Source organism: Lichenostomus cassidix, unplaced genomic scaffold, assembly GCF_008360975.1.
Source record: "Lichenostomus cassidix isolate B80296 unplaced genomic scaffold, HeHo_3.0 HiC_scaffold_797, whole genome shotgun sequence".
In the NCBI taxonomy this organism is placed as follows: Eukaryota; Metazoa; Chordata; class Aves; order Passeriformes; family Meliphagidae; genus Lichenostomus; species Lichenostomus cassidix.
The window spans coordinates 27,480-42,448 of NW_028147784.1; the positions used below are offsets into that span (position 1 = coordinate 27,480).

Sequence of the window (14,969 nt, forward strand, 5' to 3'; positions counted from 1 at the left end):
AGAGGGTTCGGCCTCTTCCTGGGTTTTTCCTCCTTCCAGGCCTTTAATTCGTTATTTTTGTTGTAATTATTTGCTGGGGATGAGAGGGAATCCTTGGGGGTGTGAGGGACAGGATTTCTTCCATAGAATGTGGCAGAGATTCTTACTAACACATCCCTAAAATATCACAATTATAAAAATATTAGTAAAATATTTGTACAAGAATATAGATATGAGATATCTGTACAAAAATAGAGATAATTTGTGCAAAAATAGAGATTAAAATGCAGTGATTTCCAGCTGATTTATTCTCCTCAATGGAGACCTTCCAGACCATCAAATTATCTTCTTCAGGGAGGAAAAAAAAAAACCCTAAAAAAACCTCACCCAGGATGAACCAACACCGGATTAAACACCTCATCATAAAATCAGCAATCACCTCCAACTCCACGTCAGTTCCACCCTCACTGCTTCCCACTCCACACAGACCTTTCCCTACGAGGGAAAAAAAAATCACATTTTTAATTTCAATCCCACGATTTAAACCTGTCCAACCCTCGGGTAAAGCTGATTTCTGCCTTGTAGAGACCTGTGTGTGATTCCAGGAAAGGCTTTAATGACCTGGAAGGACCTGTTTGGCACATTTGCATGAGGTTTGCATCTCCTGGGAGGAGTTTGGGAAATCCAGGAATACCTGCAGTTTGTTTGACTCAATCAGGGAAGCTGGAGGTGCTGCAAAAAAAAGGGAATAATTGCTCTCCAGACCCTTGAAGAGCTTTAGGGAAGAGTGGTGGGGGAATGAATTGGATATTTGGGGAATTAATTGGATATTTGGGGAATTAATTGGGTGTTTGGGGAATTAATTGGAGATTTGGGGTTGGAACGAGGTGGTTTTTGAGGTCTCTTCCCACCTGAAGTGTTTTGTGATTCCCTGACTCATTCTTTAAAAAGTTTCTCCCCAAAAGAGCCTCAAAAAACCCCCAAACTCTTCAGGGATAACTCCCTAAAAGGGCTTCAAAAAACTCCAAATCCCTCAGGGATAACTCCCCAAAAAGGCCTCAAAAACCCCCAAATCCCTGAGGAATAACTCCCCAAAAAGGCCCAAAAAACCCCAAATCCCTCAGGGATAACTCCCCAAAAAGGCCTCAAAAACCTCCAAATCCCTGAGGAAGAACTCCCCAAAAGGACCCCAAAAACCCCAAATCCTTCAGGGTTAACTCCCTAAAAGGATCCCCAGAAAACCCCAAATCCCTCAGGGATAACTCCCCAAAATGGCCTCAAAAAACCCCAAATTTCTCAGGGGTAACTCCCCAAAAGGCCCCCAAAAAACCCCAAACTCCATAGGGATAACTCCCCAAAAAGGCCCCAAAACCCCCAAATTCCTGAGGAATAACTCCCCAAAAAGGCCCAAAAAAAACCCCAAATCCCTCAGGGATAACTCCCTAGAAGAACCCCAGAAAACCCCAAATTCCTGAGGGATAACTCCCCAAAAGGACCCAAAAAACCCCAAACTCCACAGGGATAACTCCCCAAAAAGGCCTCAAAACCCCCAAATTCTTCATGGATAACTCCCTAAAAGGATCCCCTAAAAACCCCAAATCCCTGAGGAATAACTCCCCAAAAGAGCCTCAAAAAACCCTAAATCCTTCATGGATAACTCCCCAAAAAGGCCTCAAAAACCCCCAAATTCCTGAGGGATAACTCCCCAAAAGGACAGGAAGTGATCCTCAGTTTCCATCCCGAGCATCACTGCCCTGCTTGTTGTTCCTAACGATTTTCTGCTGAGTGCTAATTAATGCCGCTGATTAATCAGCATCTCTGGGAGCTCACAGTTCCCGGGGTGTGGCACTGGGGTGACCCAGAGCTTCTGGAACCTTCTCCCGAGGATTCCTCCCATCCCAGCAGGGACAGGAAAAATCAGGAAAAATCTAAAACCAGGAAAAATCTAAATTTCAACAATTAAATCCCTAATTAATCCCTAATGTTTCACAGAGGTATTTAGGATATTAGGAATTTTAGGATAATAGGATTTTTAGGATATTAGGATATGATGGACAGGATGGGAAACCTGGGGACAAAACTGGAAAAAATAAAATTTCAAACATTAAATCCATAATTAATCCCTAATATTTCACAGAGATATTTAGGATATTTAGGATATTTAGGATATTAGGATTTTTAGGATATTGGGATATGATGGACAGGATGGGAAACCTGGGGACAAAACTGGAAAAAATAAAATTTCAAACATGAAATCCATAATTAATCCCTAATATTCCACAGAGATATTTAGGACATTAGGATATTTAGGACATTAGGATTTTTAGGATATTAGGATTTTTAGGATATTAGGATTTTTAGGACATTAGGATATGATGGACAGGATGGGAAACCTGGGGACAAAACTGGAAAAATCTGAATTTCAACAATTAAATCCATAATTAATCCCTAATGTTCCACAGACATATTTAAGATATTAGGATATTTAGGATATTAGGATATTTAGGATATTGGGATATGATGGACAGGATGGGAAACCTGGGGACAAAACTGGAAAAAATAAAATTTCAAACATGAAATCCATAATTAATCCCTAATATTTCACTGAGGTATTTAGGATATTAGGAATTTTAGGATATTAGGATTTTTAGGACATTAGGATATCATGGACAGGATGGGAAACCTGAGGACAAAACTGAAAAATCTAAATTTCAAAAGTTAAATCCCTAATTAATCCCTAATGTTCCACAGACATATTTAGGATATTAGGATATTTAGGATATTAGGATATTTAGGACATTAGGATATTTAGGACATTAGGATATGATGGACAGGATGGGAAACTTGGAGAGGGAATAAATCCTCATTCCATGGGGAAACCTTCACTCAAATATATTTAGGTGTGAATGGACAAGATGGGAGACAAAACTAGAAAAGGGAATAAATCCTCATTTTTTGAGGAAAGATTCACCCAAAGATTTTAGGGCTGGAAGAACAGGATGGGAAACAAAACTAGGAATAAATCCTAATTTCATGGGGAAAGCTTCACCCAAAGACATTAGGGCTGGAAGAACAGGATGGGAAACAAAACTAGAAAAGGGAATAAATCCTAATTCCACGGGGAAAGCTTCCCACAGGAATATTTCGGGTCTGGAAGGACAGGAAGGGCAGCTGTGACTGCAGGGGAGGAAACAACTGCAGGGTGACATTTCTGCTTTGACTTCTGCCTTTCTCAGCCCCTTTGACTTGGGGAGATGAAGAGATTAAGAGATGAGAAATAAAGAGATAAATTAAGAGATGAGAAATAAAGAGATAAATTAAGAGATGAGAAATAAAGAGATAAAGATGAGAAATAAAGAAATAAATGGAGAGATGAGAAATGAAGAGATAAATGAAGAGATGAGAAATAAAGAGATAAATTAAGAGATGAGAAATAAAGAGATAAACGAAGAGATGAGAACTAAAGAGATAAATGGAGAGATGAGAAATAAAAAGATAAGAAATAGGTATTGTGATGGGTACAGGTGATATCAAGCTGCTTTTACGAGCAGATCTCAGAAATAATTAGAAATAATAATTAGAAATATTTCTGCTAGTGAACATCTGGTGGGATATCTCCTGTGCCCATCAGGGCTGGGTCCATGTGGGTGTCCTGCTGCCAAATTTGGGGACCCTGCTTGCGTAAGAAGCCTTTTTGTGTGACACAAGCCAGCCCCAGATCGATGCCAGAATCAATCTGTCACATCGATTTAGCCCAGCAGATGAAAGTCCTTCCTCTGGCCGTTCCCTGTGGAATTTAAATTCGCTTTTAAGTGGAAAATAAATGAGTTTATTTCTCCCAGACCTCCTGGCCGTGGTGCTCAGGGTCACCACTGCGTCTCAAACCTCTCCTGGGTTCTTATCCTGTCCTTCCAGACCCCAAATTTCTCCAGATGAAGCCCCTAAATTTCTCCAGATGAAGGTTTACCCATGGAATGAGGACTTTTCCCCTCTCCTGGTTTCCAGTCACCATCCTGTCCCTCCAGACCCCAAATTTCTCCAGACGAAGCCCCTGAATTTCTCCAGATTCAGGTTTCCCCATGGAATGAGGATTTTTTTCCCCTCCCCGGGTTTCCCACCGCTCAGAGCTGGAGTTTCTGCCTTTGCTGACACATCCACCCAGCGCTCAGACTGGTTCTGCTGCCTCTCAATCCTCTAATTCCTCCTCTCAACTGCTCTAATTCCACCTCTTATCAGCCTCAGCCGCGCCAGGCTGACTCAGGGCTTTGATTCTCCTCGCTCTGCGGGGAACAGCCCAGGCAGGGCTGGGGAATGGCTCCTGAATGTACTCGTTGGGCCACTTCCCTTGCCTCCGGCTAGTGACTGGGGGATTTGGAATTGTATCCCTGTCCCTAGAGATGGAATGACGTCCCTGTCCCTAGAGCTGGAACTGGAATTGCATTCCTGTCCCTTTCCTGGAGCTGCAATGACCTCCCTGTCCCTAGAGCTGGAATTGTATCCCTGAACCTAGAGCTGGAGTTGGAATTGTATCCCTATCCCTATCCCTATCCTGGAGTTGGAATGACATTCCTGTCCCTTTCCTGGAGCTGCAATGACCTCCCTGTCCCTAGAGCTGGAATTGGAATTGCGTCCCTGTCCCTTTCCCTGGAGCTGGAATGACATCCCTGTCCCTGTCCTGGAGCTGCAATGACATCCCTGTCTCATCCCTGTCCCTTCCCTGGAGCTGCAATGACATCCCTGTCCCTTTCCTGTCCATTTCCTGGAGCTGGAATTGTATCTCTGTCCCTTCCCTGGAGCTGGAATGACATCCCTGTCCCTGTCCTGGAGCTAGAATGACATCCCTGTCCTTTTCCCTGGAGCTGCAATGACATTCCTGTCCCTTCCCTGGAATTGTATCTCTGTCCCTTTCCCTGGAGCTGCAATGACACGACACTCCTGTCCCTTCCCTGTCCTTTTCCCTAGAGCTGCAATGACATCCCTGTCCCTATCCTGGAGCTGCAATGACATCCCTGTCCCTTCCCTGTCCCTTCCCTGTCCCTCCCCTGCCCGAGGAGAGTCCAGCAAGGATCACTCAGTGCCACCCCGATGTCCCTGGGTCACTGGCTGGGGACAGCTCTGCCCCAGGAAACCCTGGGGATGTCTGACCACAGCCTGGAGCCTGAGGGGTGGGGGAGGCAGGGCTGGGAACACTGGGATCCCCATGGGAGTGCAGTCCCACAAATCCCATTGCTGGGACCTCAATCCCACAGATCCCATTGCTGGGACCTCAACCCCATTGCTGGGACCTCAGTCCCATCTGGATTGGATATTGGCTATTGGATATCCCATTGCTGGGACCCCAATCCCATAGATCCCATTGCTGGGACCTCAGTCCCACAGATCCCATTCCTTCCTGGGACCTGAATCCCATTGCTGGGACCTCAATCCCATCTGGATTGGATATTGGATATTAGATATCCCATTGCTGGGACCCCAATCCCACAGATCCCATTCCTTCCTGGGACCTCAACCCCATCTGGACTGGATATTGGATATTGGATATTGGATACTGGAAATCAGATAATTGGATATTAGATATGGGATATGGGATATGGGATACTGGATATGGGATATGGGATATGGGATATCAGAAATCGGATATTGGATATTGGATATTGGATATTGGATATTGGATATTGGATATTGGATACTGGGTATTGGATATTGAGTATTGGATATTGGATATTGGAAATCAGATATTGGAAATCAGATATTGGATATTGGATATTGGATATTGGATATTGGGTATTGGATATTGGATATTGGGTATTGGATATTGGATATTGGATATTGGACATTGGATATTGGATATTGGATATTGGAAATCAGATATTGGATATTGGATATTGGATATTGGATATTGGATATTGGGTATTGGATATTGGATATTGGATATTGGAAATCAGATATTGGATATTGGATATTGGATATTGGATATTGGATATCGGATGTGGCATATCAGATATCAGATATTGGATATGTATTGGATATTGGATAGTGGATATTGGATATTGGATATTGGATATTGAGTATCAGATATTGGAAATCAGATATCAGATATTGGATATTGGATATCAGAAATCAGATGTTGGCTATAGGATATTGAATATTGAATATCGTATATTGGATATCATATACTGGATATTGGATATCAGCTATCGGTTATTGATCTCCCATTCCCTCTGGGCACAGATCTCCCTGCTCTGCCCGTGTTTGAAGCTCCCCTGGGTGCTGCTCAGGATCCTCAGGAGATTCCCAGCCCCGAACCCTTCCCTGCTGGATTTCCCTGCTGGATTTATCTCCCTGCAGGATTTATCTCCCTGCAGGGTTTATTTATTCCCCTGCAGGGTTGATCGATGTCCCCGCTGTCCCCCGCCGTGCCCCACCCCGCTGATCTGTGGGGTTTGTGCTCAGTGAGCTCTGCTGGCCCCGCAGAGGGTCACTGATCGCTGAGTCAGGGATGAAGCTGTGCTCTGTAGGATCAGCGCTGGCAAATCCCATCGCATCCCAGAGCTCCTTGAACACTTGGGCAGTGCTTTTCCCCAGAGTTTCCTGTTTGTAGGGTAAATTCTGGGGTTCCAGAGACCCCGCTGGAGCTGAGGGAATGAGGTTTGGAGCTCCCATTTAGGTTTTCTGGTCTGTAGGATGTATTCTGGGGTTGCCACACAGCTCAGGGACCCCACTGGAGCAGAAGGAATGAAGCTGGAGGTTCCCATTTGGGTTTCCTAGTTTTTAGGATGTACTCTGAAGTTGTCCCACAGCTCAGGGACCCTAGGGAATGAGGTTTGGGGCTCCCAGTTTGATTTCCTGGTTTGTAGGATGCATCCTGGGGTTGCCATACAGCTCAGGGACCCCAGTGGAGCAGTTGGAATGAGGCTGGAGGCTCCCATTTAGGTTTCCCAGTTTTTAGGATGTATTCTGGGGTTGCCATACAGCTCAGACACCCCAGGGAATGAGGTTTAGGGTTCCCAGTTTGATTTCCTGGTTTATGGGATGCATCCTGGGGTTCCCACACCACTCATAGACCCCAGGGATTGAGGCTGGAGGTTCCCAGATCAGTTTCCTGGTTTGTAGGATGTATTCTGGGGTTGTCCCACAGCTCAGACACCCCAGGGAATGAGGTTTGGGGCTCCCAGTTCGGTTTCCTGGTCTGTAGGACACCTCCTGGGGTTCCCACACAGCTCACAGACCCCAGGGAATGAGGTTTGGGGTTCCCATTTGGATTTCCTGGTTTGTAGGACACATCCAGGCATTATCCCACAGCTCAGCCACCCCACTGGAGCAGAGGGAATGAGGTTTGGGGCTCCCAGTTTGGGGTCAGGGCTTAGCAGGGAACAGCTGAACCGAGATGGAAATGTCTGTGTCCCAGAATATTTAGGATATTATGACCTATAGGAACTCTGGGAACAGCTGAACCAGGATGGGAAGTCTCTGTGCCCCAGAATATTTAGGATATTGTCAGCAGGAACTCTGGGAACAGCTGAACTGGGATGGGAAATGTCTGTGCCCTAGAATATTTAGGGTAGGATCAGCAGGATTGGGATGGGAATTCTCTGTGTCCCAGAATATTTAGGATATTATCAGCAGGAAGTTTGGGAACAGCTGGACTGGGATGGGAATTCTCTGTGTCCCAGAATATTTAGGATATTATCAGCAAGAAGTTTGGGAACAGCTGAACCAGGATGGGAAATGTCTGCATCCTGGAATATTTAGGATCAGCAGGATTGGGATGGGAAGTCTCTGTGCCCCAGAATATTTAGGATATTATCAGGAATATTTGGGATATTATCAGCAGGAAGTTTGGGAACAGCTGGACCGGGATGGAAGTGTCTGTGCCATGGAATATTTATATATATTATTACCACCAGGATAATAATATATTATATATTATATATATACTATCCCTAGGAACTATGGGAACAGCTGGACTGGGATGGGAAGATTCTGTGCCCCAGAATATTTAGGATATTGTCACCAGGAACTCTGGGAACAGCTGAACTGGGATGGAAAATATCTCTACCATGGAATATTTAGGATATTCTACACCATGGAATATTTAGGATATTCTATACCATGGAATATTTAGGATATTCTACACTATGGAATATTTGGGATATTCTACACTATGGAATATATGGGATATTCTACACCATGGAATATTTGGGATATTCTACACCATGGAATATTTGGGATATTCTACACCATGGAATATTTAGGATATTCTACACCATGGAATATTTAGGATATTCTACGCCATGGAATATTTAGGATATGATCCCCAGGAAGGCTGGGGCTGTGAGCAGAGCTGCAGCAGGGATTTTGGGGTGGCTGCAGGGCTGTCCCAGCTGTCCCAAAACTGTCCCCAGTTTGTCCCAGTTTGTCCCAGTTTGTCCCAGTTTGTCCCAGTTTGTCCCAGCCCGGCCCCAGCTCACACCCAGCATCCCCACCCTCGGTTTCCTGTCATTCCGAAATCAGTTTGAATTCCTGCGCTGAGAACAGCCTGAAACTGCAAATCTGGGCTGGAAAATCTGCAAATTTGGGCTGGAAAATCTGTAAATCTGGGCTGGAAAATCTGCAAATCTGGGATGGAAAATCTGCAAATCTGGGCTGGAAAATCTGCAAATCTGGGCTGGAAAATCTGCAAATCTGGGCTGGAAAATCTGCAAATCTGGGCTGGAAAATCTGCAAATCTGGGCTGGAAAATCTGTAAATCTGGGCTGGAAAATCTGCAAATCTGGGCTGGAAAATCTGCAAATTTGGGCTGGAAGATCTGTAAATCTGGGCTGGAAAATCTGTAAATTTGGGTTGGAAAATCTGTAAATCTGAGCTGGAAAATCTGTAAATCTGGGCTGGAAAATCTGCAAATTTGGGCTGGAAAATCTGTAAATTGGGGCTGGAAAATCTGTAAATCTGGGCTGATTATTGAGGTGAATTTGGGGGTGAATTTAGGGTGAATTTAGGGTGAATTTGGGGGTGAAGTTGGGGTGAATTCTGGGGTGAATTTGGGGTGAATTGAGGGTGAATTGGAACTGAAGGTGAATTCTGGGGTGAATTTGGAATGAATTGGAGGTGAATTGAATTTGAGATGAATTTGGGTTAAATTTGGGGTGAATTGGGAGTGAATTCTGGGGTGAATTGGAGTAAATTGGAGGTGAATTGAATTGGGGTGAATTGGAAGTGAATTTGAGGTGAATTGGAGGTGAATTTGGGGTGAATTTTCTTTCTCCCTTCCCTTCTCCACCTTTCCCCCCCTTTCCCCCATTCCCCAATTTCCTGCTGGCATTGGAAAAAAAAAGTCCCAGTTTTTTCATGACACTTGAAAAAGAAAATCCCATTTTTTTCATGACACTGGAAGAAAAAAATCCCAGTTATCCCCTGGAAGTGGAAAAGAAACTCCCAGTTTTTTTCATGACACTTAAAAAAAAAAAATCCCAGTTTTTTCATGACACTTGAAAAAAAATCCCATTTTTTTCATGACACTTCAAAAAAAAAATCCCATTTTTTTTCATGGGACTGGAAGAAAAAAAATCCCAGTTTTTTCATGGCACTGGAAGAAAAAAATCCCAATTATCCCCTGGAAGTGGAAAAGAAAATCCCAGTTTTTTTCATGACACTTGAAAAAAAAAATCCCAGTTTTCTCATGGCACTGGAAGAAAAAAATCTCAGTTTTTCTGTGGCACTGGAAAAAAAAAAATCCCAATTTTTTCGTGGCACTGGAAGAAAAAAATCTCAGTTTTTCTGTGGCACTGGAAAAAAAAATCCCAATTTTTTCGTGACACTTGAAAAAAAAAATCCCATTTTTTTTCGTGGCACTGGAAGGAAAAAAATCCCATTTTTTTCGTGGCACTGGAAGAAAAAGTCCCAGTTTTTGGTGTCGTGGGGACACAAGTCCCCCTGTGCCACCTGGGGGAGGCTGGCAGGTGCCAGGCAGCCCTGGCAGGGGACAAAGGGACCCGGAGTGTCCCCTCTGTGTCCCTCCAGAGCTCTGCAGGGCTGGCAGGACGAGAACAGAACAGGAAAAAAAAGCTTTTCAGGGAGGAACAAAAGGAACTCAGAGCTCCGGCCAAGGCCTGGGGAAGGAGGGGAAAAGGAGAAAAAAGGAGAAAAAAGGAGGAAAAAGGAGAAGAAAAAATGAGAAAAGAAAAGGAGAAAAAAAAAGGAGGAAAAGGAGAAAAAAGGAGAAAAAAAAGGAGAAAAAAGAGAAAAAAAAAGGAGGAAAAAAAGGAGAAAAAAAGGAGAAAAAAGGAGGAAAAAGGAGGAAAAAAAGGAGAAAAAGGAGAAAAAGGGAGAAAAAAAAGGAGAAAAAAAAGGAGAAAAAAGGAGAAAAAGGGAGAAAAAAAAGGAGAAGAAAGGAGAAAAAAAGGAGAAGAAAGGAGAAAAAAAAAGGAGAAAAAAGGAGGAAAAAGGAGAAAAAAAAGGAGGAAAAAAGGAGGAAAAAGGAGAAAAAAGGAGAAAAAAAAGGAGAAAAAAGGAGAAAAAAAAGGAGAAAAAAGGAGGAAAAAGGAGGAAAAAAAGGAGAAAAAGGAGAAAAAAAGGGGAAAAAAAAGGAGGAAAAAGGAGAAAAAAGGAGAAAAAAGGAGAAAAAAGAAGGAAAAAAAGGAGAAAAAAGGAGAAAAAAAGGAGAAAAAGGAGGAAAAAAAGGAGGAATAAAAGGAGAAAAAGGAGAAAAAAAAGGGGGAAAAAAGGAGAAAAAAAAGGAGAAAAAAAAGGAGAAAAAAGGAGAAAAAAAGGAGAAAAAAAAAGGGGAAAAAAAGGAGAAAAAAGGAGAAAAAAAAAAAAGGGGAAAAAAGGAGGAAAAAGGAGAGAAAAAAGGAGATGATTAATTTTGCTCAATTTCAATGCACAGATTTGCAGCCAAACTGGAAAAAAAAACCCACAAAAAAAAACTCCCAAATCTGAGACATTTTGTCCAAACATCCTCCTCCAGCCTGGGAGCTGCAAAATGACATTGAAAAGGTTACCAAATGCTTTAAAATTGAGTGAAATCAGAGGGGTTTGGGAGGTGTGGGGTGGGCAGGAAGGTGGGGAGATGAGTTTGGGTACAGAATCTGCTCAGCTTGGGGGAAAGTGGGCTTTGGAGGTGGAAAATTGGGTTAAAATCTGGGGGAAATTGGGTTAAAAGGTGGAGAAATATTGGGTTAAAATCTGGGGAAAATTGGGTTAAAATCTGGGAGAAATTGGGTTAAAATCCAGGAAAAATTGGGTTAAGATCTGAGAAAAATTGGGTTAAAATCCGGGGAAAATTGGGTTAAAATCTGGGAAAATTGGATTAAAGTCTGGGAAAAATTGGGTTAAAATATGGGAAAAAATTGGGTTAAAACATGGGGAATATTGGGTTAAAATCCAGGGGAAAAGTGGGTTAAAATCTAGCAAAAAATTGGGTTAAAATCGGGGGGAAATTGGGTTAAAATATGGGAAAAATTGGGTTAAAATATGGGGAATATTGGGTTAAAATCTGGGAAAATTGGGTTAAAAGCTGGAGAAAATTGGGTTTAAATCTGGGAAAATTGGGTTAAAATCTGGGGGAAATTGTGTAAAAATCTCGGGGAAATTTGGTTTAAATATGTGAAAAATTGGGTTAAAATCCGTGAAAAATTGGGTTAAAATCTGGGGAAAATTGGGAAAAAATCTGGGAAAAATTTGGTTAAAATCCAGGAAAAATTGGGTTAAAATCTGGGGAAATTGGGTTAAAATCTGGGGAAATTGGGTTAAAATCTGGGGAAAATTGGGTTAAAATGGGGGGAAATTGGGTTAAAATATGGGAAAAATTTGGTTAAAATATGGAGAAATATTGGGTTAAAATCTGGAGAAAATTGGGTTAAAATCTGGGAAAATTTGGGCTAAAATCTGGAGAAAATTGGGTTAAATCGGGGAGAAATTGGGTTAAAATCCACAAAAAAATGAGTTAAAATCTGGGAGAAATTGGGTTAAAATCTGGAGAAAATTGGGTTAAAATCCGGGGAAAATTGGGTTAAAATCTGGGGGAAATTGGGTTAAAATCTGGGAAAAATTGGGTTAAAATATGGGAGAAATTGGGTTAAAATCTGGGGGAAATTGGGTAAAAATCTCGGGGAAATTGGGTTTAAATATGTGAAAAATTGGGTTAAAATCTGGGAAAATTGGGTTAAAATCTGGGAAAAATTTGGTTAAAATCCAGGAAAATTTGGGTTAAAATCTGGGGAAATTGGGTTAAAATCCTGGGGAAAATTGGGTTAAAATATGGGAGAAATATTGGGTTAAAATCTGTGAAAAATTGTGTTAAAATCTGGGGAAAATTGAGAAAAAAATCTGGGGAAAATTTGGTTAAAATATGGGAAAAATTGGGTTAAAATCTGGGAAAATTTGGGCTAAAATATGGGAAAAATTGGGTTAAAATATGGGAAAAATTGGGTTAAAATCTGGGGGAAATTGGAAAATCCTTAAAATTCCCAGATTTTCCACCAGAAAACAGGGATATTCCCAGAATTCTCACTGGAAAATGGGGATATTCCCAGATTTTCCACCAGAAAACAGGGATATTCCAAGAATTCTCCCTGGAAAACTGGGATATTCCCAGAATTCTCACTGAAAAAACAGGAATATCCACAGATAAAAATTCTTTTTCCAGGGGAGAGCAGCATGGAAAACAATTCCATTTTCATTCTCTTTTTTGAGTGACTTTCCAATTATTTTTCCCACCTGATTTTCCCTCACTTATTCCTAAGCAGGGAGTGAATTTTGGGGTGAAGTAGAGATTTCCAAAGGGAGAAAAAAATGGATTTTCCCAGGAAGGGAAGCAGGAGAAGAACAGAATTATTTGGGGATGGAATTATTTATTTCCAGGAGAACTCCAAGGGCAGGTAGCAGGGATTGGAGTCAGCTGGGGTGGGAGAAATGTGGGAATTAGCTATAAATAGATTTATCTGGGCCAGAGCTCAGCTCAGCTCGTCAGCAAAATCACCTCTGAGCAAAGCTGAGTTCGGCTGGTGGGCTTGGGGTTGGTGCTGCCCTGGAAAATGGGATTTTTTCAGGTTTTTCTGGGGTTTTTCCAGGTTTTTCTGGGATTTTTTCAGGTTTTTTTGAGATTTTCCAGGTTTTTCTGGGATTTTTCCAGGTTTCTCTGGGATTTTTTCAGGTTCTTCTGGGATTTTCCCAGGTTTTTTTTTGAGATTTAGTTTTTTCTGGGATTTTTCCAGGTTTTTCTGGGATTTTCCAGGTTTTCCTGAGATTTGTCCAGTTTTTTCTGAGATTTTCCCAGTTTTTTCTGGGATTTTCCCAGGTTTTTTTGAGATTTTCTCAGGTTTTTCTGAGATTTTCCAGGTTTTTTTGAGATTTTCCAGGTTTTTTTGAGATTTTCCCAGGTTTTTCTGGGATTTTTCCAGGTTTTTCTGGGATTTTTCCAGGTTTTTCTGGGAATTTTCCCAGGTTTTCCTGAGATTTTTCCACTTTTTTCTGGGATTTTCCCAGGTTTTTCTGAGATTTTCCAGGTTTTTTCTGGGATTTTTCCAGGTTTTTCTGGGATTTTTCCAGGTTTTTCTGGGATTTTTTCAGGTTTTTCTGGGATTTTCTCCAGGTCTTTCTGAGATTTTCCAGGTTTTTCTGGGATTTTTCCAGGTTTTTCTGGGATTTTCCAGGTTTTTTTGAGATTTTCCAGGTTTTCCTGAGATTTTTCCAGGGTTTTTTGAGATTTTTCCAGGTTTTTCTGGGATTTTTTCAGGTTTTTTTGAGATTTTCCAGTTTTTTCTGGGATTTTTTCAGGTTTTTTTGAGATTTTCCAGTTTTTTCTGGGATTTTTTCAGGTTTTTTTGAGATTTTCCAGTTTTTTCTGGGATTTTTTCAGGTTTTTTTGAGATTTTCCAGTTTTTTCTGGGATTTCCCCAGGTTTTTCTAGGATTTTCCCAGGTTTTTCTGAGATTTTTCCAGGTTTTTTTGAGATTTTCCAGGTTTTTTTGAGATTTTTCCAGTTTTTTCTGAGATTTTTCCAGTTTTTTCTAGGATTTTCCCAGGTTTTTCTGAGATTTTCCAGTTTTTTCTGGGATTTTTCCAGGTTTTCCTGAGATTTTTCAGGTTTTCCTGAGATTTTCCAGTTTTTTCTGGGATTTTCCAGGTTTTCCTGAGATTTTTTCAGGTTTTTCTGAGATTTTCCAGGTTTTTCTGAGATTTTCCAGTTTTTTCTGGGATTTTCCCAGGTTTTTCTGGGATTTTCCCAAGTTTTTCTGAGATTTTCCAGGTTTTTCTGAGATTTTCCAGGTTTTTCTGGGATTTTTCCAGGTTTTTCTGGGATTTTTCCAGGTTTTTCTGGGATTTTTTCAGGTTTTTCTGAGATTTTCCAGGTTTTCCTGAGATTTTCCAGTTTTTTCTAGGATTTTTCCAGGTTTTTCTGGGATTTTTCCAGGTTTTTCTGGGATTTTTCCAGGTTTTTCTGGGATTTTTCCAGGTTTTTCTGGGATTTTTTCAGGTTTTTCTGGGATTTTTCCAGGTTTTCCTGAGAGAGAAAATAGAGAAAATGGTGTAGAAAATATATAAAATATGTAAAAGGGTGTAGAAAATGTGTGGAAGGTTAAGGAAAATATATTAAAAGGTATAGAAAATATATAAAAGGTTAGAGAAAATATAAAAAAGGGTATAGAAAATATAAAAAAGGGTATAGAAAATATGTAAAGGGTATAGAAAATATAAAAAAGGATATAGAAAATGTATAGAAGGTTATGGAAAATATATAAAATATATAAAAATATATATATATAAAAGAATAGAAGAAGAAAAGGTGAAAATCATCAGGTGTGATTGAGAGTTGGGAATGTTGTCCTTGGATGGCAGAGATGGGAAATAATGGGGAATAATGGGAAATAATGGGGAATAATAATGGGAAATAATGGGAAATAATGGGGAATAATGGGAAATAATGGGGAATAATGGGAAATAATGGGGAAATAATGGGAAATAAATAATGGGAAATAATGGGAAATAAA

General features: G+C 41.1%; 2 long non-coding RNA genes across 3 annotated transcripts; both read left to right on the forward strand.

Annotated features, from left to right (window-relative positions):
• Positions 1-6,907: 6,907 nt before the first annotated feature.
• LOC146420873 (uncharacterized) lies at positions 6,908-8,930 on the forward strand. 2 transcript variants are annotated; one of them, XR_014848904.1, is made up of 3 exons: positions 6,908-7,374; positions 7,447-7,678; positions 7,997-8,930. It is a non-coding gene; the product is annotated as an uncharacterized LOC146420873 (long non-coding RNA). The 2 variants fall into 2 exon arrangements; XR_014848905.1 differs by having other exon boundaries at positions 7,447-7,608.
• Positions 8,931-12,567: 3,637 nt separating this feature from the next.
• Positions 12,568-14,646, forward strand: LOC146420874 (uncharacterized). The gene is made up of 3 exons (XR_014848906.1): positions 12,568-13,028; positions 14,024-14,064; positions 14,477-14,646. It is a non-coding gene; the product is annotated as an uncharacterized LOC146420874 (long non-coding RNA).
• The last annotated feature ends 323 nt before the right edge of the window (positions 14,647-14,969 follow it).